Genomic DNA, 26,820 nt, shown 5'->3' with positions numbered 1-26,820 from the left:
TCCCGCTCACGTCACCTATCAGTGTCTCTCCATTACATGTTCCGCTCACTTCATCTGTCAGTTTCTCCTCATTATTTGTTAGTTCTCCAATCACCAGTCAGTCACCATTACGTGTTCCCGCTCACATCACCTATCAGTGTCTCTCCATTACGTGTTCCCGCTCACTTCATCTGTTAGTTTCTCCTCATTATTTGTTAGTTCTCCAGTTACCAGTCAGTCACCATTACGTGTTCCCGCTCACGTCACCTATCAGTGTCTCTCCATTACATGTTCCGCTCACTTCATCTGTCAGTCTCTCCTCATTACTTGTTAGTTCCCCAATCACCAGTCACCATTACGTGTTCCCGCTCACGTCACCTATCAGTGTCTCTCCATTACATGTTCCGCTCACTTCACCTGTCAGTCTCTCCTCATTACTTGTTAGTTCTCCAGTTAACAGTCAGTCACCATTACGTGTTCCCGCTAATGTCACCTATCAGTGTCTCTCCATTACATGTTCCGCTCACTTCACCTGTCAGTCTCTCCTCATTACTTGTTAGTTCTCCAGTTACCAGTCAGTCACCATTACGTGTTCCCGCTCACGTCACCTATCAGTGTCTCTCCATTACATGTTCCGCTCACTTCATCTGTCAGTCTCTCCTCATTACTTGTTAGTTCCCCAATCACCAGTCACCATTACGTGTTCCCACTCACGTCACCTATCAGTGTCTCTCCATTACATGTTCCGCTCACTTCACCTGTCAGTCTCTCCTCATTACTTGTTAGTTCTCCAGTTACCAGTCAGTCACCATTATGTGTTCCCGCTCACGTCACCTATCAGTGTCTCTCCATTACATTTTCCGCTCACTTCATCTGTCAGTCTCTCCCCATTACTCGTTAGTTCTCCAGTTACCAGTCAGTCACCATTACGTGTTCCCGCTCATGTCATCTATCAGTGTCTCTCCATTACATGTTCCGCTCACTTCACCTGTCAGTCTCTCCTCATTACTTGTTAGTTCTCCAGTTACCAGTCAGTCACCATTACGTGTTCCCGCTCACGTCACCTATCAATGTCTCTCCATTACATGTTCCGCTCACTTCATCTTTCAGTCTCTCCTCATTACTTGTTAGTTCTCCAATCACCAGTCAGTCACCATTACATGTTCCGCTCATTTTTCCATCAGTCTCTCCCCATTACTTGTTAGTTCTCCAGTTACCAGTCAGTCACCATTACGTGTTCCCGCTCACGTCACCTATCAGTGTCTCTCCATTACGTGTTCCCGCTCACTTCATCTGTTAGTTTCTCCTCATTATTTGTTAGTTCTCCAATCACCAGTCACCATTACGTGTTCCCGCTCACTTCCTCTGTCAGTTTCTCCTCATTATTTGTTAGTTCTCCAGTTACCAGTCAGTCACCATTACGTGTTCCCGCTCACGTCACCTATCAGTGTCTCTCCATTACATGTTCCGCTCACTTCATCTGTCAGTCTCTCCTCATTACTTGTTAGTTCCCCAATCACCAGTCACCATTACGTGTTCCCGCTCACGTCACCTATCAGTGTCTCTCCATTACATGTTCCGCTCACTTCATCCGTCAGTCTCTCCTCATTACTTGTTAGTTCTCCAGTTACCAGTCAGTCACCATTACGTGTTCCCGCTAATGTCACCTATCAGTGTCTCTCCATTACATGTTCCGCTCACTTCATCTGTCAGTCTCTGCTCATTACTTGTTAGTTCCCCAATCACCAGTCACCATTACGTGTTCCTGCTCACATCACCTATCAGTGTATCTCCATTACATGTTCCGCTCTCTTCACCTGTCAGTCTCTCCTCATTACTTGTTAGTTCTCCAGTTACCAGTCAGTCACCATTACGTGTTCCCGCTCACGTCACCTATCAATGTCTCTCCTTTACATGTTCCGCTCACTTCATCTGTCAGTCTCTCCTCATTACTTGTTATTTCTCCAATCACCAGTCAGTCACCATTACATGTTCCGCTCATTTTTCCATCAGTCTCTCCCCATTACTTGTTAGTTCTCCAGTTACCAGTCAGTCACCATTACGTGTTCCCGTTCACGTCACCTATCAGTGTCTCTCCATTACATGTTCCGCTCACTTCATCTGTCAGTCTCTCCCCATTACTTGTTAGTTCTCCAGTTACCAGTCAGTCACCATTACGTGTTCCCGCTCACGTCACCTATCAGTGTCTCTCCATTACATGTTCCGCTCACTTCATCTGTCAGTCTCTCCTCATTACTTGTTAGTTCTCCAATCACCAGTCAGTCACAATTACATGTTCCGCTCATTTTTCCGTCAGTCTCTCCCCATTACTTATTAGTTCTCCAGTTACCAGTCAGTCACCATTACGTGTTCCCGCTCACGTCACCTATCAGTGTCTCTCCATTACATGTTCCGCTCACTTCATCTGTCAGTTTCTCCTCATTATTTGTTAGTTCTCCAATCACCAGTCAGTCACCATTACGTGTTCCCGCTCACATCACCTATCAGTGTCTCTCCATTACGTGTTCCCGCTCACTTCATCTGTTAGTTTCTCCTCATTATTTGTTAGTTCTCCAGTTACCAGTCAGTCACCATTACGTGTTCCCGCTCACGTCACCTATCAGTGTCTCTCCATTACATGTTCCGCTCACTTCATCTGTCAGTCTCTCCTCATTACTTGTTAGTTCCCCAATCACCAGTCACCATTACGTGTTCCCGCTCACGTCACCTATCAGTGTCTCTCCATTACATGTTCCGCTCACTTCATCCGTCAGTCTCTCCCCATTACTTGTTAGTTCTCCAGTTACCAGTCAGTCACCATTACGTGTTCCCGCTCACGTCACCTATCAGTGTCTCTCCATTACATGTTCCGCTCACTTCATCCGTCCGTCTCTCCTCATTACTTGTTAGTTCCCCAATCACCAGTCACCATTACGTGTTCCCGCTCACGTCACCTATCAGTGTCTCTCCATTACATGTTCCGCTCACTTCACCTGTCAGTCTCTCCTCATTACTTGTTAGTTCTCCAGTTACCAGTCAGTCACCATTACGTGTTCCCGCTAATGTCACCTATCAGTGTCTCTCCATTACATGTTCCGCTCACTTCATCTGTCAGTCTCTGCTCATTACTTGTTAGTTCCCCAATCACCAGTCACCATTACGTGTTCCCGCTCACGTCACCTATCAGTGTCTCTCCATTACATGTTCCGCTCACTTCATCTGTCAGTCTCTCCTCATTACTTGTTAGTTCCCCAATCACCAGTCACCATTACGTGTTCCCACTCACGTCACCTATCAGTGTCTCTCCATTACATGTTCCACTCACTTCACCTGTCAGTCTCTCCTCATTACTTGTTAGTTCTCCAGTTACCAGTCAGTCACCATTATGTGTTCCCGCTCACGTCACCTATCAGTGTCTCTCCATTACATTTTCAGCTCACTTCATCTGTCAGTCTCTCCCCATTACTCGTTAGTTCTCCAGTTACCAGTCAGTCACCATTACGTGTTCCCGCTCATGTCATCTATCAATGTCTCTCCATTACATTTTCCCCTCACTTCACCTGTCAGTCTCTCCTCATTACTTGTTAGTTCTCCAATCACCAGTCAGTCACCATTACATGTTCCGCTCATTTTTCCATCAGTCTCTCCCCATTACTTGCTAGTTCTCCAGTTACCAGTCAGTCACCATTACGTGTTCCCGTTCACGTCACCTATCAGTGTCTCTCCATTACATGTTCCACTCACTTCATCTGTCAGTCTCTCCCCATTACTTGTTAGTTCTCCAGTTACCAGTCAGTCACCATTACGTGTTCCCGCTCACGTCACCTATCAGTGTCTCTCCATTACGTGTTCCCGCTCACTTCATCTGTTAGTTTCTCCTCATTATTTGTTAGTTCAACAATCACCAGTCACCATTACGTGTTCCCGCTCACTTCCTCTGTCAGTTTCTCCTCATTATTTGTTAGTTCTCCAGTTACCAGTCAGTCACCATTACGTGTTCCCGCTCACGTCACCTATCAGTGTCTCTCCATTACATGTTCCGCTCACTTCATCTGTCAGTCTCTCCTCATTACTTGTTAGTTCCCCAATCACCAGTCACCATTACGTGTTCCCGCTCACGTCACCTATCAGTGTCTCTCCATTACATGTTCCGCTCACTTCATCCGTCAGTCTCTCCCCTTTACTTGTTAGTTCTCCAGTTACCAGTCAGTCACCATTACGTGTTCCCGCTCACGTCACCTATCAGTGTCTCTCCATTACATGTTCCGCTCACTTCATCCGTCAGTCTCTCCTCATTACTTGTTAGTTCCCCAATCACCAGTCACCATTACGTGTTCCCGCTCACATCACCTATCAGTGTCTCTCCATTACATGTTCTGCTCACTTCACCTGTCAGTCTCTCCTCATTACTTGTTAGTTCTCCAGTTACCAGTCAGTCACCATTACGTGTTCCCGCTAATGTCACCTATCAGTGTCTCTCCATTACATGTTCCGCTCACTTCATCTGTCAGTCTCTGCTCATTACTTGTTAGTTCCCCAATCACCAGTCACCATTACGTGTTCCTGCTCACTTCACCTATCAGTGTATCTCCATTACATGTTCCGCTCTCTTCACCTGTCAGTCTCTCCTCATTACTTGTTAGTTCTCCAGTTACCAGTCAGTCACCATTACGTGTTCCCGCTCACGTCACCTATCAATGTCTCTCCATTACATGTTACGCTCACTTCATCTGTCAGTCTCTCCTCATTACTTGTTAGTTCTCCAATCACCAGTCAGTCACCATTACATGTTCCGCTCATTTTTCCATCAGTCTCTCCCCATTACTTGTTAGTTCTCCAGTTACCAGTCAGTCACCATTACGTGTTCCCGTTCACGTCACCTATCAGTGTCTCTCCATTACATGTTCCGCTCACTTCATCTGTCAGTCTCTCCCCATTACTTGTTAGTTCTCCAGTTACCAGTCAGTCACCATTACGTGTTCCCGCTCACGTGACCTATCAGTGTCTCTCCATTACGTGTTCCTGCTCACTTCATCTGTTAGTTTCTCCTCATTATTTGTTAGTTCTCCAATCACCAGTCACCATTACGTGTTCCCGCTCACTTCCTCTGTCAGTTTCTCCTCATTATTTGTTAGTTCTCCAGTTACCAGTCAGTCACCATTACGTGTTCCCGCTCACGTCACCTATCAGTGTCTCTCCATTACATGTTCCGCTCACTTCATCTGTCAGTCTCTCCTCATTACTTGTTAGTTCCCCAATCACCAGTCACCATTACGTGTTCCCGCTCACGTCACCTATCAGTGTCTCTCCATTACATGGTCCGCTCACTTCATCCGTCAGTCTCTCCCCTTTACTTGTTAGTTCTCCAGTTACCAGTCAGTCACCATTACGTGTTCCCGCTCACGTCACCTATCAGTGTCTCTCCATTACATGTTCCGCTCACTTCATCCATCAGTCTCTCCTCATTACTTGTTAGTTCCCCAATCACCAGTCACCATTACGTGTTCCCGCTCACATCACCTATCAGTGTCTCTCCATTACATGTTCCGCTCACTTCACCTGTCAGTCTCTCCTCATTACTTGTTAGTTCTCCAGTTACCAGTCAGTCACCATTACGTGTTCCCGCTAATGTCACCTATCAGTGTCTCTCCATTACATGTTCCGCTCACTTCATCTGTCAGTCTCTGCTCATTACTTGTTAGTTCCCCAATCACCAGTCACCATTACGTGTTCCTGCTCACGTCACCTATCAGTGTCTCTCCATTACATGTTCCGCTCACTTCATCTGTCAGTCTCTCCTCATTACTTGTTAGTTCTCCAGTTACCAGTCAGTCACCATTATGTGTTCCCGCTCACGTCACCTATCAGTGTCTCGCCATTACATTTTCCGCTCACTTCATCTGTCAGTCTCTCCCCATTACTCGTTAGTTCTCCAGTTACCAGTCAGTCACCATTACGTGTTCCCGCTCATGTCATCTATCAGTGTCTCTCCATTACATGTTCCGCTCACTTCACCTGTCAGTCTCTCCTCATTACTTGTTAGTTCTCCAGTTACCAGTCAGTCACCATTACGTGTTCCCGCTCACGTCACCTATCAGTGTCTCTCCATTACATGTTCCGCTCACTTCACCTGTCAGTCTCTCCTCATTACTTGTTAGTTCTCCAGTTACCAGTCAGTCACCATTACGTGTTCCCGCTCACGTCACCTATCAGTGTCTCTCCATTACATGTTCCGCTCACTTCATCTGTCAGTCTCTCCTCATTACTTGTTAGTTCTCCAATCACCAGTCAGTCACCATTACATGTTCCGCTCATTTTTCCATCAGTCTCTCCCCATTACTTGTTAGTTCTCCAGTTACCAGTCAGTCACCATTACGTGTTCCCGCTCACGTCACCTATCAGTGTCTCTCCATTACATGTTCCGCTCACTTCATCTGTCAGTCTCTCCTCATTACTTGTTAGTTCTCCAATCACCAGTCAGTCACCATTACATGTTTCGCTCATTTTTCCATCAGTCTCTCCCCATTACTTGTTAGTTCTCCAGTTACCAGTCAGTCACCATTACGTGTACCCGCTCACGTCACCTATCAGTGTCTCTCCATTACATGTTCCGCTCTCTTCATCTGTCAGTCTCTCCTCATTACTTGTTAGTTCTCCAGTTACCAGTCAGTCACCATTACCTGTTCCTGCTCACGTCACCTATCTGTGTCTCTCCATAACATGTTCCGCTCACTTCACCTGTCAGTCTCTCCCCATTACTTGTTAGTTCTCCAATCACCAGTCAGTCAATATTACATGTTCCACTCACTTCATCCGTCAGTGTCTCCCCATTACTTATTAGTTCTCCAGTTACCAGTCAGTCACCATTATGTGTTTATGCTCACGTCACCTATCAGTGTCTCTCCATTACATGTTCTGCTCACTTCACCTGTCAGTCTCTCCTGATTACTTGTTAGTTCTCCAGTTACCAGTCAGTCACCATTACGTGTTCCCGCTCACGTCACCTATCAGTGTCTCTCCATTACATGTTCCGCTCACTTCATCTGTCAGTCTCTCCTCATTACTTGTTAGTTCTCCAGTTACCAGTCAGTCACCATTACGTGTTCCCGCTCACGTCACCTATCAGTGTCTCTCCATTACATGTTCCGCTCACTTCATCTGTCAGTCTCTCCCCATTACTCGTTAGTTCTCCAGTTACCAGTCAGTCACCATTATGTGTTCCCGCTCATGTCATCTATCAGTGTCTCTCCATTACATGTTCCGCTCACTTCATCTGTCAGTCTGTCCCCATTACTTGTTAGTTCTCCAGTTACCAGTCAGTCACCATTACGTGTTCCTGCTCATGTCACCTATCTGTGTCTCTCCATAACATGTTCCGCTCACTTCACCTGTCAGTCTCTCCCCATTACTTGTTAGTTCTCCAATCACCAGTCAGTCACCATTACATGTTCCACTCACTTCATCCGTCAGTCTCTCCCCATTACTTGTTAGTTCTCCAGTTACCAGTCAGTCACCATTATGTGTTCCCGCTCATGTCACCTATCAGTGTCTCTCCATTACATGTTCCGCTCACTTCACCTGTCAGTCTCTCCTCATTACTTGTTAGTTCTCCAGTTACCAGTCAGTCACCATTACGTGTTCCCGCTCACGTCACCTATCAGTGTCTCTCCATTACATGTTCCGCTCACTTCATCTGTCAGTTTCTCCTCATTATTTGTTAGTTCTTCAATCACCAGTCAGTCACCATTACGTGTTCCCGCTCACGTCACCTATCAATGTCTCTCCATTACATGTTCCGCTCACTTCATCTGTCAGTCTCTCCTCATTACTTGTTAGTTCTCCAGTTACCAGTCAGTCACCATTACGTGTTCCCGCTCACGTCACCTATCAGTGTCTCTCCATTACGTGTTCCCGCTCACTTCATCTGTTAGTTTCTCCTCATTATTTGTTAGTTCTCCAATCACCAGTCTCCATTACGTGTTCCCGCTCACTTCCTCTGTCAGTTTCTCCTCATTATTTGTTAGTTCTCCAGTTACCAGTCAGTCACCATTACGTGTTCCCGCTCACGTCACCTATCAGTGTCTCTCCATTACATGTTCCGCTCACTTCATCTGTCAGTCTCTCCTCATTACTTGTTAGTTCCCCAATCACCAGTCACCATTACGTGTTCCCGCTCACGTCACCTATCAGTGTCTCTCCATTACATGTTCCGCTCACTTCATCCATCAGTCTCTCCTCATTACTTGTTAGTTCCCCAATCACCAGTCACCATTACGTGTTCCCGCTCACGTCACCTATCATTGTCTCTCCATTACATGTTCCGCTCACTTCACCTGTCAGTCTCTCCTCATTACTTGTTAGTTCCCCAATCACCAGTCACCCGTACGTGTTCCCGCTCACGTCACCTATCAGTGTCTCTCCATTACATGTTCCGCTCACTTCACCTGTCAGTCTCTCCTCATTACTTGTTAGTTCCCCAATCACCAGTCACCATTACGTGTTCCCGCTAATGTCACCTATCAGTGTCTCTCCATTACATGTTCCGCTCACTTCATCTGTCAGTCTCTGCTCATTACTTGTTAGTTCCCCAATCACCAGTCACCATTACGTGTTCCTGCTCACGTCACCTATCAGTGTCTCTCCATTACATGTTCCGCTCATTCATCTGTCAGTCTCTCCTCATTACTTGTTAGTTCCCCAATCACCAGTCACCATTACGTGTTCCCACTCACGTCACCTATCAGTGTCTCTCCATTACATGTTCCGCTCACTTCACCTGTCAGTCTCTCCTCATTACTTGTTAGTTCTCCAGTTACCAGTCAGTCACCATTATGTGTTCCCGCTCACGTCACCTATCAGTGTCTCTCCATTACATTTTCCGCTCACTTCATCTGTCAGTCTCTCCTCATTACTCGTTAGTTCTCCAGTTACCAGTCAGTCACCATTACGTGTTCCCGCTCATGTCATCTATCAGTGTCTCTCCATTACATGTTCCGCTCACTTCACCTGTCAGTCTCTCCTCATTACTTGTTAGTTCTCCAGTTACCAGTCAGTCACCATTACGTGTTCCCGCTCACGACACCTATCAGTGTCTCTCCATTACATGTTCCGCTCACTTCATCTGTCAGTCTCTCCTCATTACTTGTTAGTTCTCCAATCACCAGTCAGTCACCATTACATGTTCCGCTCATTTTTCCATCAGTCTCTCCCCATTACTTGTTAGTTCTCCAGTTACCAGTCAGTCACCATTACGTGTTCCCGCTCACGTCACCTATCAGTGTCTCTCCATTACATGTTCCGCTCACTTCATCTGTCAGTCTCTCCTCATTACTTGTTAGTTCTCCAGTTACCAGTCAGTCACCATTACGTGTTCCCGCTCACGTCACCTATCTGTGTCTCTCCATAACATGTTCCGCTCACTTCACCTGTCAGTCTCTCCCCATTACTTGTTAGTTCTCCAATCTCCAGTCAGTCACTATTACGTGTTCCCGCTCACATCACCTATCAGTGTCTCTCCATTACGTGTTCCCGCTCACTTCATCTGTTAGTTTCTCCTCATTATTTGTTAGTTCTCCAATCACCAGTCACCATTACGTGTTCCCGCTCATTTCCTCTGTCAGTTTCTCCTCATTATTTGTTAGTTCTCCAGTTACCAGTCAGTCACCATTACGTGTTCCCGCTCACGTCACCTATCAGTGTCTCTCCATTACATGTTCCGCTCACTTCATCTGTCAGTCTCTCCTCATTACTTGTTAGTTCCCCAATCACCAGTCACCATTACGTGTTCCCGCTCACGTCACCTATCAGTGTCTCTCCATTACATGTTCCACTCACTTCATACGTCAATCTCTCCCCATTACTTGTTAGTTCTCCAGTTACCAGTCAGTCACCATTACGTGTTCCCGCTCACGTCACCTATCAGTGTCTCTCCATTACATGTTCCGCTCACTTCATCCGTCAGTCTCTCCTCATTACTTGATAGTTCCCCAATCACCAGTCACCATTACGTGTTCCCGCTCACGTCACCTATCAGTGTCTCTCCATTACATGTTCCGCTCACTTCACCTGTCAGTCTCTCCTCATTACTTGTTAGTTCTCCAGTTACCAGTCAGTTACCATTACGTGTTCCCGCTAATGTCACCTATCAGTGTCTCTCCATTACATGTTCCGCTCACTTCATCTGTCAGTCTCTCCTCATTACTTGTTAGTTCCTCAATCACCAGTCACCATTACGTGTTCCCACTCACGTCACCTATCAGTGTCTCTCCATTACATTTTCCGCTCACTTCATCTGTCAGTCTCTCCCCATTACTCGTTAGTTCTCCAGTTACCAGTCAGTCACCATTACGTGTTCCCGCTCATGTCATCTATCAGTGTCTCTCCATTACATGTTCCGCTCACTTCACCTGTCAGTCTCTCCTCATTACTTGTTAGTTCTCCAGTTACCAGTCAGTCACCATTACGTGTTCCCGCTCACGTCACCTATCAGTGTCTCTCCATTACATGTTCCGCTCAATTCACCTGTCAGTCTCTCCTCTTTACTTGTTAGTTCTCCAGTTACCAGTCAGTCACCATTACGTGTTCCTGCTCACGTCACCTATCAGTGTCTCTCCATTACATGTTCCGCTCACTTCATCTGTCAGTCTCTCCCCATTACTTGTTAGTTCTCCAGTTACCAGTCAGTCACCATTACCTGTTCCCGCTCACGTCACCTATCTGTGTCTCTCCATAACATGTTCTGCTCACTTCACCTGTCAGTCTCTCCCCATTACTTGTTAGTTCTCCAATCACCAGTCAGTCACTATTACATGTTCCACTCACTTCATCCGTCAGTGTCTCCCCATTACTTGTTAGTTCTCCAGTTACCAGTCAGTCACCATTATGTGTTCATGCTCAAGTCACCTATCAGTGTCTCTCCATTACATGTTTTGCTCACTTCACCTGTCAGTCTCTCCTCATTACTTGTTAGTTCTCCAGTTACCAGTCAGTCACCATTACGTGTTCCCGCTCACGTCACCTATCAGTGTCTCTCCATTACATGTTCCGCTCACTTCATCTGTCAGTCTCTCCTCATTACTTGTTAGTTCTCCAGTTACCAGTCAGTCACCATTACGTGTTCCCGCTCACGTCACCTATCAGTGTCTCTCCATTACATGTTCCGCTCACTTCATCTGTCAGTCTCTCCCCATTACTCGTTAGTTCTCCAGTTACCAGTCAGTCACCATTATGTGTTCCCGCTCATGTCATCTATCAGTGTCTCTCCATTACATGTTCCGCTCACTTCATCTGTCAGTCTCTCCCCATTACTTGTTAGTTCTCCAGTTACCAGTCAGTCACCATTACGTGTTCCCGCTCACGTCACCTATCAGTGTCTCTCCATTACATGTTCCGCTCACTTCACCTGTCAGTCTCTCCCCATTACTTGTTAGTTCTCCAATCACCAGTCAGTCACCATTACATGTTCCACTCAATTCATCCGTCAGTCTCTCCCCATTACTTGTTAGTTCTCCAGTTACCAGTCAGTCACCATTATGTGTTCCCGCTCACGTCACCTATCAGTGTCTCTCCATTACATGTTCCGCTCACTTCACCTGTCAGTCTCTCCTCATTACTTGTTAGTTCTCCAGTTACCAGTCAGTCACCATTACGTGTTCCCGCTCACGTCACCTATCAGTGTCTCTCCATTACATGTTCCGCTCACTTCATCTGTCAGTTTCTCCTCATTATTTGTTAGTTCTTCAATCACCAGTCAGTCACCATTACGTGTTCCCGCTCACGTCACCTATCAGTGTCTCTCCATTACATGTTCTGCTCACTTCATCTGTCAGTCTCTGCTCATTACTTGTTAGTTCCCCAATCACCAGTCAACATTACGTGTTCCCGCTCACGTCACCTATCAGTGTCTCTCCATTACATGTTCCGCTCACTTCATCTGTCAGTCTCTCCTCATTACTTGTTAGTTCCCCAATCACCAGTCACCATTACGTGTTCCCACTCACGTCACCTATCAGTGTCTCTCCATTACATGTTCCGCTCACTTCACCTGTCAGTCTCTCCTCATTACTTGTTAGTTCTCCAGTTACCAGTCAGTCACCATTACGTGTTCCCGCTCACAACACCTATCAGTGTCTCTCCATTACATGTTCCGCTCACTTCACCTGTCAGTCTCTCCTCATTACTTGTTAGTTCTCCAGTTACCAGTCAGTCACCATTACATGTTCCCGCTCACGTCACCTATCAGTGTCTCTCCATTACATGTTCCACTCACTTCATCTGTCAGTTTCTCCTCATTATTTGTTAGTTCTTCAATCACCAGTCAGTCACCATTACGTGTTCCCGCTCACGTCACCTATCAGTGTCTCTCCATTACATGTTCTGCTCACTTCATCTGTCAGTCTCTGCTCATTACTTGTTAGTTCCCCAATCACCAGTCACAATTACGTGTTCCCGCTTACGTCACCTATCAGTGTCTCTCCATTACATGTTCCGCTCACTTCATCTGTCAGTCTCTCCTCATTACTTGTTAGTTCCCCAATCACCAGTCACCATTACGTGTTCCCACTCACGTCACCTATCAGTGTCTCTCCATTACATGTTCCGCTCACTTCACCTGTCAGTCTCTCCTCATTACTTGTTAGTTCTCCAGTTACCAGTCAGTCACCATTACGTGTTCCCACTCACGTCACCTATCAGTGTCTCTCCATTACATGTTCCGCTCACTTCATCTGTCAGTCTCTCCCCATTACTCGTTAGTTCTCCAGTTACCAGTCAGTCACCATTATGTGTTCCCGCTCATGTCATCTATCAGTGTCTCTCCATTACATGTTCCGCTCACTTCATCTGTCAGTCTCTCCCCATTACTTGTTAGTTCTCCAGTAACCAGTCAGTCACCATTAAGTGTTCCCGCTCATGTCACCTATCTGTGTCTCTCCATAACATGTTCCGCTCACTTCACCTGTCAGTCTCTCCCCATTACTTGTTAGTTCTCCAATCACCAGTCAGTCACCTTTACATGTTCCACTCACTTCATCCGTCAGTCTCTCCCCATTACTTGTTAGTTCTCCAGTTACCAGTCAGTCACCATTATGTGTTCCCGCTCACGTCACCTATCAGTGTCTCTCCATTACATGTTCCGCTCACTTCACCTGTCAGTCTCTCCTCTTTACTTGTTAGTTCTCCAGTTACCAGTCAGTCACCATTACGTGTTCCCGCTCACTTCACCTATCAGTGTCTCTCCATTACATGTTCCGCTCACTTCATCTGTCAGTCTCTCCTCATTACTTGTTAGTTCTCCAATCACCAGTCAGTCACCATTACATGTTCCGCTCATTTTTCCGTCAGTCTCTCCCCATTACTTATTAGTTCTCCAGTTACCAGTCAGTCACCATTACGTGTTCCCGCTCACGTCACCTATCAGTGTCTCTCCATTACATGTTCCGCTCACTTCATCTGTCAGTTTCTCCTCATTATTTGTTAGTTCTCCAATCACCAGTCAGTCACCATTACGTGTTCCCGCTCACATCACCTATCAGTGTCTCTCCATTACGTGTTCCCGCTCACTTCATCTGTTAGTTTCTCCTCATTATTTGTTAGTTCTCCAATCACCAGTCACCATTACGTGTTCCCGCTCACTTCCTCTGTCAGTTTCTCCTCATTATTTGTTAGTTCTCCAGTTACCAGTCAGTCACCATTACGTGTTCCCGCTCACGTCACCTATCAGTGTCTCTCCATTACATGTTCCGCTCACTTCATCTGTCAGTCTCTCCTCATTACTTGATAGTTCCCCAATCACCAGTCACCATTACGTGTTCCCGCTCACGTCACCTATCAGTGTCTCTCCATTACATGTTCCGCTCACTTCATCCGTCAGTCTCTCCTCATTACTTGTTAGTTCTCCAGTTACCAGTCAGTCACCATTACGTGTTCCCGCTAATGTCACCTATCAGTGTCTCTCCATTACATGTTCCGCTCACTTCATGTGTCAGTCTCTGCTCATTACTTGTTAGTTCCCCAATCACCAGTCACCATTACGTGTTCCCGGTCACGTCACCTATCAGTGTCTCTCCATTACATGTTCCGCTCACTTCATCTGTCAGTCTCTCCTCATTACTTGTTAGTTCCCCAATCACCAGTCACCATTACGTGTTCCCACTCACGTCACCTATCAGTGTCTCTCCATTACATGTTCTGCTCACTTCACCTGTCAGTCTCTCCTCATTACTTGTTAGTTCTCCAGTTACCAGTCAGTCACCATTACGTGTTCCCGCTCACGTCACCTATCAGTGTCTCTCCATTACATGTTCCGCTCAATTCACCTGTCAGTCTCTCCTCTTTACTTGTTAGTTCTCCAGTTACCAGTCAGTCACCATTACGTGTTCCTGCTCACGTCACCTATCAGTGTCTCTCCATTACATGTTCCGCTCACTTCATCTGTCAGTCTCTCCCCATTACTTGTTAGTTCTCCAGTTACCAGTCAGTCACCATTACCTGTTCCCGCTCACGTCACCTATCTGTGTCTCTCCATAACATGTTCTGCTCACTTCACCTGTCAGTCTCTCCCCATTACTTGTTAGTTCTCCAATCACCAGTCAGTCACTATTACATGTTCCACTCACTTCATCCGTCAGTGTCTCCCCATTACTTGTTAGTTCTCCAGTTACCAGTCAGTCACCATTATGTGTTCATGCTCAAGTCACCTATCAGTGTCTCTCCATTACATGTTTTGCTCACTTCACCTGTCAGTCTCTCCTCATTACTTGTTAGTTCTCCAGTTACCAGTCAGTCACCATTACGTGTTCCCGCTCACGTCACCTATCAGTGTCTCTCCATTACATGTTCCGCTCACTTCATCTGTCAGTCTCTCCTCATTACTTGTTAGTTCTCCAGTTACCAGTCAGTCACCATTACGTGTTCCCGCTCACGTCACCTATCAGTGTCTCTCCATTACATGTTCCGCTCACTTCATCTGTCAGTCTCTCCCCATTACTCGTTAGTTCTCCAGTTACCAGTCAGTCACCATTATGTGTTCCCGCTCATGTCATCTATCAGTGTCTCTCCATTACATGTTCCGCTCACTTCATCTGTCAGTCTCTCCCCATTACTTGTTAGTTCTCCAGTTACCAGTCAGTCACCATTACGTGTTCCCGCTCACGTCACCTATCAGTGTCTCTCCATTACATGTTCCGCTCACTTCACCTGTCAGTCTCTCCCCATTACTTGTTAGTTCTCCAATCACCAGTCAGTCACCATTACATGTTCCACTCAATTCATCCGTCAGTCTCTCCCCATTACTTGTTAGTTCTCCAGTTACCAGTCAGTCACCATTATGTGTTCCCGCTCACGTCACCTATCAGTGTCTCTCCATTACATGTTCCGCTCACTTCACCTGTCAGTCTCTCCTCATTACTTGTTAGTTCTCCAGTTACCAGTCAGTCACCATTACGTGTTCCCGCTCACGTCACCTATCAGTGTCTCTCCATTACATGTTCCGCTCACTTCATCTGTCAGTTTCTCCTCATTATTTGTTAGTTCTTCAATCACCAGTCAGTCACCATTACGTGTTCCCGCTCACGTCACCTATCAGTGTCTCTCCATTACATGTTCTGCTCACTTCATCTGTCAGTCTCTGCTCATTACTTGTTAGTTCCCCAATCACCAGTCAACATTACGTGTTCCCGCTCACGTCACCTATCAGTGTCTCTCCATTACATGTTCCGCTCACTTCATCTGTCAGTCTCTCCTCATTACTTGTTAGTTCCCCAATCACCAGTCACCATTACGTGTTCCCACTCACGTCACCTATCAGTGTCTCTCCATTACATGTTCCGCTCACTTCACCTGTCAGTCTCTCCTCATTACTTGTTAGTTCTCCAGTTACCAGTCAGTCACCATTACGTGTTCCCGCTCACAACACCTATCAGTGTCTCTCCATTACATGTTCCGCTCACTTCACCTGTCAGTCTCTCCTCATTACTTGTTAGTTCTCCAGTTACCAGTCAGTCACCATTACATGTTCCCGCTCACGTCACCTATCAGTGTCTCTCCATTACATGTTCCACTCACTTCATCTGTCAGTTTCTCCTCATTATTTGTTAGTTCTTCAATCACCAGTCAGTCACCATTACGTGTTCCCGCTCACGTCACCTATCAGTGTCTCTCCATTACATGTTCTGCTCACTTCATCTGTCAGTCTCTGCTCATTACTTGTTAGTTCCCCAATCACCAGTCACAATTACGTGTTCCCGCTTACGTCACCTATCAGTGTCTCTCCATTACATGTTCCGCTCACTTCATCTGTCAGTCTCTCCTCATTACTTGTTAGTTCCCCAATCACCAGTCACCATTACGTGTTCCCACTCACGTCACCTATCAGTGTCTCTCCATTACATGTTCCGCTCACTTCACCTGTCAGTCTCTCCTCATTACTTGTTAGTTCTCCAGTTACCAGTCAGTCACCATTACGTGTTCCCACTCACGTCACCTATCAGTGTCTCTCCATTACATGTTCCGCTCACTTCATCTGTCAGTCTCTCCCCATTACTCGTTAGTTCTCCAGTTACCAGTCAGTCACCATTATGTGTTCCCGCTCATGTCATCTATCAGTGTCTCTCCATTACATGTTCCGCTCACTTCATCTGTCAGTCTCTCTCCATTACTTGTTAGTTCTCCAGTAACCAGTCAGTCACCATTAAGTGTTCCCGCTCATGTCACCTATCTGTGTCTCTCCATAACATGTTCCGCTCACTTCACCTGTCAGTCTCTCCCCATTACTTGTTAGTTCTCCAATCACCAGTCAGTCACCTTTACATGTTCCACTCACTTCATCCGTCAGTCTCTCCCCATTACTTGTTAGTTCTCCAGTTACCAGTCAGTCACCATTATGTGTTCCCGCTCACGTCACCTATCAGTGTCTCTCCATTACATGTTCCGCTCACTTCACCTGTCAGTCTCTCCTCTTTACTTGTTAGTTCTCCAGTTACCAGTCAGTCACCATTACGTGTTCCCGCTCACTTCACCTATCAGTGTCTCTCCATTACATGTTCCGCTCACTTCATCTGTCAGTCTCTCCTCATTACTTGTTAGTTCTCCAATCACCAGTCAGTCACCATTACATGTTCCGCTCCTTTTTCCCTCAGTCTCTCCCCATTACTTATTAGTTCTCCAGTTACCAGTCAGTCACCATTACGTGTTCCCGCTCACGTCACCTATCAGTGTCTCTCCATTACATGTTCCGCTCACTTCATCTGTCAGTTTCTCCTCATTATTTGTTAGTTCTCCAATCACCAGTCAGTCACCATTACGTGTTCCCGCTCACATCACCTATCAGTGTCTCTCCATTACGTGTTCCCGCTCACTTCATCTGTTAGTTTCTCCTCATTATTTGTTAGTTCTCCAATCACCAGTCACCATTACGTGTTCCCGCTCACTTCCTCTGTCAGTTTCTCCTCATTATTTGTTAGTTCTCCAGTTACCAGTCAGTCACCATTACGTGTTCCCGCTCACGTCACCTATCAGTGTCTCTCCATTACATGTTCCGCTCACTTCATCTGTCAGTCTCTCCTCATTACTTGATAGTTCCCCAATCACCAGTCACCATTACGTGTTCCCGCTCACGTCACCTATCAGTGTCTCTCCATTACATGTTCCGCTCACTTCATCCGTCAGTCTCTCCTCATTACTTGTTAGTTCTCCAGTTACCAGTCAGTCACCATTACGTGTTCCCGCTAATGTCACCTATCAGTGTCTCTCCATTACATGTTCCGCTCACTTCATGTGTCAGTCTCTGCTCATTACTTGTTAGTTCCCCAATCACCAGTCACCATTACGTGTTCCCGGTCACGTCACCTATCAGTGTCTCTCCATTACATGTTCCGCTCACTTCATCTGTCAGTCTCTCCTCATTACTTGTTAGTTCCCCAATCACCAGTCACCATTACGTGTTCCCACTCACGTCACCTATCAGTGTCTCTCCATTACATGTTCTGCTCACTTCACCTGTCAGTCTCTCCTCATTACTTGTTAGTTCTCCAGTTACCAGTCAGTCACCATTATGTGTTCCCGCTCACGTCACCTATCAGTTTCTCTCCATTACATTTTCCGCTCACTTCATCTGTCAGTCTCTCACCATTACTCGTTAGTTCTCCAGTTACCAGTCAGTCACCATTACGTGTTCCCGCTCATGTCATCTATCAGTGTCTCTCCATTACATGTTCCGCTCACTTCACCTGTCAGTCTCTCCTCATTACTTGTTAGTTCTCCAGTTACCAGTCAGTCACCATTACGTGTTCCCGCTCACATCACCTATCAGTGTCTCTCCATTACATGTTCCGCTCACTTCACCTGTCAGTCTCTCCTCATTACTTGTTAGTTCTCCAGTTACCAGTCAGTCACCATTACGTGTTCCCGCTCACGTCACCTATCAGTGTCTCTCCATTACATGTTCCGCTCACTTCACCTGTCAGTCTCTCCTCATTACTTGTTAGTTCTCCAGTTACCAGTCAGTCACCATTACGTGTTCCCGCTCACGTCACCTATCAGTGTCTCTCCATTACATGTTCAGCTCACTTCATCCGTCACTCTCCCCATTACTTGTTAGTTCTCCAGTTACCAGTCAGTCACCATTTTGTGTTCCCGCTCACGTCACCTATCAGTGTCTCTCCATTACATGTTCAGCTCACTTCATCCGTCACTCTCCCCATTACTTGTTAGTTCTCCAGTTAGCAGTCAGTCACCATTACGTGTTCCCGCTCACGTCACCTATCGGTGTCTCTCCATTACATGTTCCGCTCACTTCACCTGTCAGTCTCTCCCCATTACTTGTTAGTTCTCCAATCACTAGTCAGTCACCATTACATGTTCCGCTCACTTCATCCGTCAGTCTCTCCCCATTACTTGTTAGTTCTCCAGTTACCAGTAAGTCACCATTACGTGTTCCCGCTCACATCACCTATCAGTGTCTCTCCATTACATGTTCCGCTCACTTCATCTGTCTGTCTCTCCACATTACTTGTTAGTTCTCCAATCACCAGTCAGTCACCATGACATGTTCCGCTCACTTCATCCGTAAGTCTCTCCCCGTTACTTGTTAGTTCTCCTGTTACCAGTCAGTCACCATTACGTGTTCCCGCTCACGTCACCTATCAGTGTCTCTCCATTACATGTTCCGCTCACTTCATCTGTCAGTCTCTCCTCATTACTTGTTAGTTCTCCAATCACCAGTCACCATTACGTGTTCCCGCTCACTTCACCTATCAGTGTCTCTCCATTACATGTTCCGCTCACTTCATCTGTCAGTCTCTCCTCATTACTTGTTAGTTCTCCTATCACCAGTCAGTCACCATTACATGATCCGCTCATTTTCCGTCAGTCTCTCCCCATTACTTATTAGTTCTCCAGTTACCAGTCAGTCACCATTACGTGTTCCCGCTCACGTCACCTACTGGTGATCGGAGATCTAACAAGTAATGAGGAGAGACTGACAGATGAAGTGAGCGGAACATGTAATGGAGAGACTCCATTACATGTTCCGCTCACTTCATCTGTCAGTCTCTGCTCATTACTTGTTAGTTCCCCAATCACCAGTCACCATTACGTGTTCCCACTCACGTCACCTATCAGTGTCTCTCCATTACATGTTCCGCTCACTTCACCTGTCAGTCTCTCCTCATTACTTGTTAGTTCTCCAGTTACCAGTCAGTCACCATTACGTGTTCCCGCTCACGTCACCTATCAGTGTCTCTCCATTACATGTTCCGCTCACTTCATCTGTCAGTCTCTCCCCATTACTCGTTAGTTCTCCAGTTACCAGTCAGTCACCATTACGTGTTCCCGCTCACGTCACCTATCAGTGTCTCTCCATTACATGTTCCGCTCACTTCATCTGTCAGTCTCTCCTCATTACTTGTTAGTTCCCCAATCACCAGTCACCATTACGTGTTCCCACTCACGTCACCTATCAGTGTCTCTCCATTACATGTTCCGCTCACTTCACCTGTCAGTCTCTCCTCATTACTTGTTAGTTCTCCAGTTACCAGTCAGTCACCATTACGTGTTCCCGCTCACGTCACCTATCAGTGTCTCTCCATTACATGTTCCGCTCACTTCATCTGTCAGTCTCTCCCCATTACTCGTTAGTTCTCCAGTTACCAGTCAGTCACCATTACGTGTTCCCGCTCATGTCATCTATCAGTGTCTCTCCATTACATGTTCTGCTTACTTCACCTGTCAGTCTCTCCTCATTACTTGTTAGTTCTCCAGTTACCAGTCAGTCACCATTACGTGTTCCCGCTCATGTCACCTATCTGTGTCTCTCCATAACATGTTCCGCTCACTTCACCTGTCAGTCTCTCCCCATTACTTGTTAGTTCTCCAATCACCAGTCAGTCACCATTACATGTTCCACTCACTTCATCCGTCAGTCTCTCCCCATTACTTGTTATTTCTCCAGTTACCAGTCAGTCACCATTATGTGTTCCCGCTCACGTCACCTATCATTGTCTCTCCATTACATGTTCCGCTCACTTCACCTGTCAGTCTCTCCTCATTACTTGTTAGTTCTCCAATCACCAGTCAGTCACCCTTACATGTTCCGCTCATTTTTCCGTCAGTCTCTCCCCATTACTTATTAGTTCTCCAGTTACCAGTCAGTCACCATTACGTGTTCCCGCTCACGTCACCTACTGGTGATCGGAGATCTAACAAGTAATGAGGAGAGACTGACAGATGAAGTGAGCGGAACATGTAATGGAGAGACTCCATTACATGTTCCGCTCACTTCATCTGTCAGTCTCTCCTCATTACTTGTTAGTTCTCCAATCACCAGTCACCATTACATGTTCCCGCTCACGTCACCTATCAGTGTCTCTCCATTACATGTTCCGCTCACTTCATCTGTCAGTTTCTCCTCATTATTTGTTAGTTCTCCAATCACCAGTCAGTCACCATTACGTGTTCCCGCTCACATCACCTATCAGTGTCTCTCCATTACATGTTCCGCTCACTTCATCCGTCAGTCTCTCCCCATTACTTGTTAGTTCTCCAGTTACCAGTCAGTCACCATTACGTGTTCCCACTCACGTCACCTATCAGTGTCTCTCCATTACATGTTCCGCTCACTTCATCCGTCAGTCTCTCCTCATTACTTGTTAGTTCCCCAATCACCAGTCACCATTACGTGTTCCCGCTCACGTCACCTATCAGTGTCTCTCCATTACATGTTCCGCTCACTTCATCCGTCAGTCTCTCCCCATTACTTGTTAGTTCTCCAGTTACCAGTCAGTCACCATTACGTGTTCCCACTCACGTCACCTATCAGTGTCTCTCCATTACATGTTCCGCTCACTTCATCCGTCAGTCTCTCCTCATTACTTGTTAGTTCCCCAATCACCAGTCACCATTACGTGTTCCCGCTCACGTCACCTATCAGTGTCTCTCCATTACATGTTCCGCTCACTTCACCTGTCAGTCTCTCCTCATTACTTTTTAGTTCTCCAGTTACCAGTCAGTCACCATTACGTGTTCCCGCTCACGTCACCTATCAGTGTCTCTCCATTACATGTTCAGCTCACTTCATCCGTCAGTCTCTCCCCATTACTTGTTAGTTCTCCAGTTACCAGTCAGTCACCATTACGTGTTCCCGCTCACGTCACCTATCAGTGTCTCTCCATTACATGTTCCGCTCACTTCACCTGTCAGTCTCTCCCCATTACTTGTTAGTTCTCCAATCACTAGTCAGTCACCATTACATGTTCCGCTCACTTCATCCATCAGTCTCTCCCCATTACTTGTTAGTTCTCCAGTTACCAGTCAGTCACCATTACGTGTTCCCACTCACGTCACCTATCAGTGTCTCTCCATTACATGTTCTGCTCACTTCACCTGTCAGTCTCTCCTCATTACTTGTTAGTTCTCCAGTTACCAGTCAGTCACCATTACGTGTTCCCGCTCACGTCACCTATCAGTGTCTCTCCATTACATGTTCCTCTCACTTCACCTGTCAGTCTCTCCTCATTACTTGTTAGTTCTCCAGTTACCAGTCAGTCACCATTACGTGTTCCCGCTCACGTCACCTATCAGTGTCTCTCCATTACATGTTCCGCTCACTTCATCTGTCAGTCTCTCCATTACTTGTTAGTTCTCCAATCACCAGTCAGTCACCATTACATGTTCCGCTCACTTCATCTGTCAGTCTCTCCTCATTACTTGTTAGTTCTCCAATCACCAGTCAGTCACCATTACATGTTCCGCTCACTTCATCTGTCAGTCTCTCCTCATTACTTGTTAGTTCTCCAATCACCAGTCACCATTACGTGTTCCCGCTCACGTCACCTATCAGTGTCTCTCCATTACATGTTCCACTCACTTCACCTGTCAGTCTCTCCTCATTACTTGTTAGTTCTCCAATCACCAGTCACCATTACGTGTTCCCGCTCACATCACTTATCAGTGTCTCTCCATTACATGTTCTGCTCACTTCATCTGTCAGTCTCTCCTCATTACTTGTTATTTCTCCAATCCCCAGTCAGTCACCATTACGTGTTCCCGCTCACGTCACCTATCAGTGTCTCTCCATTACATGTTCCGCTCACTTCATCTGTCAGACTCACCCCATTACTTGTTAGTTCTCCTATCACCAGTCAGTCACCATTACGTGTTCCCGCTCACGTCACCTATCAGTGTCTCTCCATTACATGTTCTGCTCACTTCATCCGTCAGTCTCTCTCTATTACTTGTTAGTTCTCCAATCACCAGTCAGTCACCATTACGTGTTCCCGCTCACGTCACCTATCAGTGTCTCTCCATTACATGTTCCGCTCACTTCATCTGTCAGTCTCTCCTCATTTCTTGTTAGTTCTCCAATCACCAGTCACCATTACGTGTTCCCGCTCACGTCACCTATCAGTGTCTCTCCATTACATGTTCCGCTCACTTCATCCGTCAGTCTCTCCCCATTACTTGTTAGTTCTCCAATCACCAGTCAGTCACCATTACGTGTTCCCGCTCACGTCACCTATCAGTGTCTCTCCATTACATGTTCTGCTCACTTCATCTGTCAGTTTCTCCTCATTATTTCTATACTTTCACATCACCAGTTAGTTTTTCTTCTTTCAAATCAGAATTTATGGATGGCATTAAAGGTAATCCCAAACCTGCTGCCAAAGAAGAATAGGAGTCTCCCAACATGACCCCGTAAAGGCTTTCTCCGGCCCAGGAATGGTAATTTAAAGCTATGGGCCCATTTACGACTGAGACATAAATCCTTTAGCACTCCCTAAAAGGGTTATGTCCTCCTTTCTATAATCTGAGATCACCGTTGTGTGTCACCGTATCATTCATGCCATCTTTTGATGCACAGCACTTTCTTGCTTCAGAATAGCCTTCCAGACACAGCTTTGTCACTGACGGGTGAATGCGCATGACAGCAGCCACAGGCTGCCTGCAACAGAGCAGTAGATGCCGCTGAGGAGGGGAATCATCACTATACCCTCTCCGTACCTCGCTGGAGATGGGAGTAATGATGGATAATGCTGGATAATGTTGAGTACCAGTGTATCACTGCGATACTGAACAAAATATGCCACTGGTAATAATAATGTACATTCATAAATATGGCCCATAGTCTGGGAAATGCTCTTACTCAGCAATGAGGGGAGCTATATATAACCAGGAAATGTCCAGCAATGAGGGGCGCTATATATAACCAGGAAATGTCCAGCAATGAGGGGAGCTATATATAACCAGGAAATGTCCAGCAATGAGGGGAGCTATATATAACCAGGAAATGTCCAGCAATGAGGGGCGCTATATATAACCAGGAAATGTCCAGCAATGAGGGGAGCTATATATAACCAGGAAATGTCCAGCAATGAGGGGCGCTATATTTATCCAGGAAATGTCCAGCAATGAGGGGAGCTATATATAACCAGGAAATATCCAGCAATGAGGGGAGCTATATATAACCAGGAAATGTCCAGCAATGAGGGGAGCTATATATAACCAGGAAATGTCCAGCAATGAGGGGCGCTATATATAACCAGGAAATGTCCAGCAATGAAGGGAGCTATATATAACCAGGAAATGTCCAGCAATGAAGGGAGCTATATATAACCAGGAAATGTCCATCATTAATTGAGGTTAAAAAATGATTTATTTGTAAGAAAGTGCACTTACACAGATACATAACTACCATGTCATGGGGAGACAGATTAACAGGGCTAAAACTGTTCTATTCTTGACACGGAAATGCATATGAACCAATTGCATGACATAAAATGTAATGAAAAGTAAAAATATTTATGAATCACAATATCACATGATAAAAATATCGACATGATATAGATAAAATATAAAAAAGAAACCAAAAAATAAATAAAACACTTTTCACTATATTTCTGCAACGCGTTTCATGGCAGCTGGTGGCTTCATCAGCCATTGGAAAGTAAAACCTAAATGTACTATGCTTCCATAGAATAAGCTCTACAATCTCCAATTAAGTCCAGTAAAGTAAAGATATTATTATTATTATTATTATTATTGTATAACAACTTTTCAGTGCGGTAAATCAGAAGACATTACAGCGTATTTTTAATGGATTAATTACCTGACAGTGAGAAATTCAGAGCCTTTATTTTGCCTTAGAACTCTGGCACCAAAAGAGTTAAGCAATAAATATTATATAATATATTGTATTATTACTTCAGAGTTTTGTGTAATTCGACATTTCTTTTAGGTAAAAAAAAGAAATCCCTATGGAGTATCACTACCAGATCGTCCTGATGGCTCTCTCTTTATCTAATATCAAAGCAGGTACTCCAATATAAATTAACATGTGTAAAATGATCCTTCAACACCTATATCACTCCATTGTAAAATATCTCCTAAAACTGTCCTGTATCTATCACTCCTATGTAACATGATCTCTCCTCCAATAACTGCCATATATATATATATATATATATATATATATATATATATATATGTGTATATCACTCTTATGTCACATGATCTCTCCTTTTATAACTGTCCTCTATGTGTGTATATATATATATATATATATATATATATATATATGTCTTATGTCACATCTCTCCTCCTATAACTGCCCTGTATGTATATATATCTATATATATGTGTTATGTCACATCTCTCCTCCTATAACTGCCCTGTATGTATGTATATCTATCCATCTATATACTATAAGGGCACAGTCGTGCCCTTATATTAAGGCTGCATCTAAATAACTGCAATTCTCCTATAGAGAATTCTGGAGGGGGTGGCATGGTGTTTAAGGGGCTACACCTCAAAAGCTATTGGAGATACCAAGCTGAAATTCGGCACGGATGGGTAGAAATGTCGCTCGGTGCTGCATGCCAACCTAAACATAAACATAAAAAAATGAGGATTTGGAAGTAATCTAAAGCCCCAAATGTCACTTTTTTCTGAAAATTTGGTATGTGTGTTCTGCGCTCTTGATGTAAATATGGGCTGCTCACTATAGGTGACAGCAAAAGGGGGGGATCTAAGCGCTGATGAAGAAAGCATCGAAAAGGTACACAAATAATGAATAGAAAATCTAAAGTTAAAAAATAATAAAGCAAAAAAAATTAATAAATAGAAAATAATAAATAATAGATAATAAATAATAAGTAATGAATGAATGAAAAGAATGAAAAGTTAAATAATCAGAATTGTAATGTTTAAAAGCCCTTCTGGGATAAGGTGTTTATGAGCAGTGTCACTCAGTCTTTGTGGAAGATGTCCATGGAATGTGATGTTCTGGGCTAGCCCTAACTGGCCCTACCTTAGACTTGCTTGTAGTCTCTCCGGTTGGTATGTATAAGTCGCCTGGGATTCAGTATCTGGTGACTTTTCCGGGTCCGTGAATACCATGTTTTTTTCTCCACGGCACTGATTAGTAACGTCAGATGCCCAGTGCCATTCACAATGTTGCTTCCAGACTTCTTTTAAGTGCCGCGTATGCTCCAATGCATTTCGAGCCTTTACAGCTTCTTTTTCAAGGATAAGTCTATTTGTCATTTGACTGCTTTATATACAAAAAACTCTATTCTCCAACAGGAAGTGATAAAACAGGAAGTCCCCAAAAAAAGCGGTATCCACATGTTTTTTCTGAGGCTCCATTTTAAAATTTGAATAATTCCATAAAGTACAAATAAAGATTAAAAAAAAAAGAGCAAAAATAAGAATGAGAATAAAAATAAAGAAAAATAAATTAAATAGAATAAAAAATAATAAAAATGAAATAAAAATAAATATAAAAATAAGAATAAAATTACATTTTAAAAAAGTTAAACTAGAAAAAATAATAAAAACAAAATATATCTATCCCTTCGGTGCTTTCCTAAGGTAAATATATGTAAAGATTAGTTTTTATGATGTTTTCATAAATAACACTATAAAAAGGCTTTCAGCTCAATATCTATATTGAGACCATTTGGTTCAGATGTGTCTAAAAGAAACATCCACTTGGTTTCCTCTTTTTTAAGTTAAGTTTTCTTACGAGGTCTTCTCCTCTCCAATCCAGAGAAATTTTTTGGATGGCTAGGAATTTTAAGCCTTTTGGGTTCTTCTGATGATGTTCTGCATAGTGGGCTGATACACTGTATGTCTTTAGACCTTTTCTAATATTGTAGACGTGTTCTGCAATTCTCGTTTTAACCTTTTTTTGGTTTGGCCAATATATTGCAGACCACATGGGCATTCAAGCAAATAGATTGCTCCTTCAGTTTTGCATGTAATGTTGTCTTTAATTTTAAAGACTTTTTGTGTTTTCTTAGATTTAAATTCCATTATTGATTTGGTGCTAGTTGTAGACTGTTTACAACC

The 26,820-nt window shown here is 44.8% G+C and overlaps 1 long non-coding RNA gene across 1 annotated transcript in view; it reads left to right on the top strand.

The window, feature by feature from the left end:
- LOC148435680 (uncharacterized) overlaps nucleotides 1–26,820 on the top strand; it is a 129,985-nt gene that overhangs the window by 66,727 nt on the left and 36,438 nt on the right. The window contains exon 2 of the long non-coding RNA XR_015876576.1: nucleotides 24,707–24,783. This is a non-coding gene — a long non-coding RNA (uncharacterized LOC148435680). The remainder of the gene's footprint in view (nucleotides 1–24,706; nucleotides 24,784–26,820) is intronic.

This window comes from Taudactylus pleione, unplaced genomic scaffold (assembly GCF_031769625.1).
Source record: "Taudactylus pleione unplaced genomic scaffold, aTauple2 ptg002085l, whole genome shotgun sequence".
In the NCBI taxonomy this organism is placed as follows: domain Eukaryota; kingdom Metazoa; phylum Chordata; class Amphibia; order Anura; family Myobatrachidae; genus Taudactylus; species Taudactylus pleione.
This window is presented reverse-complemented; position numbering and strand designations above follow the sequence as displayed.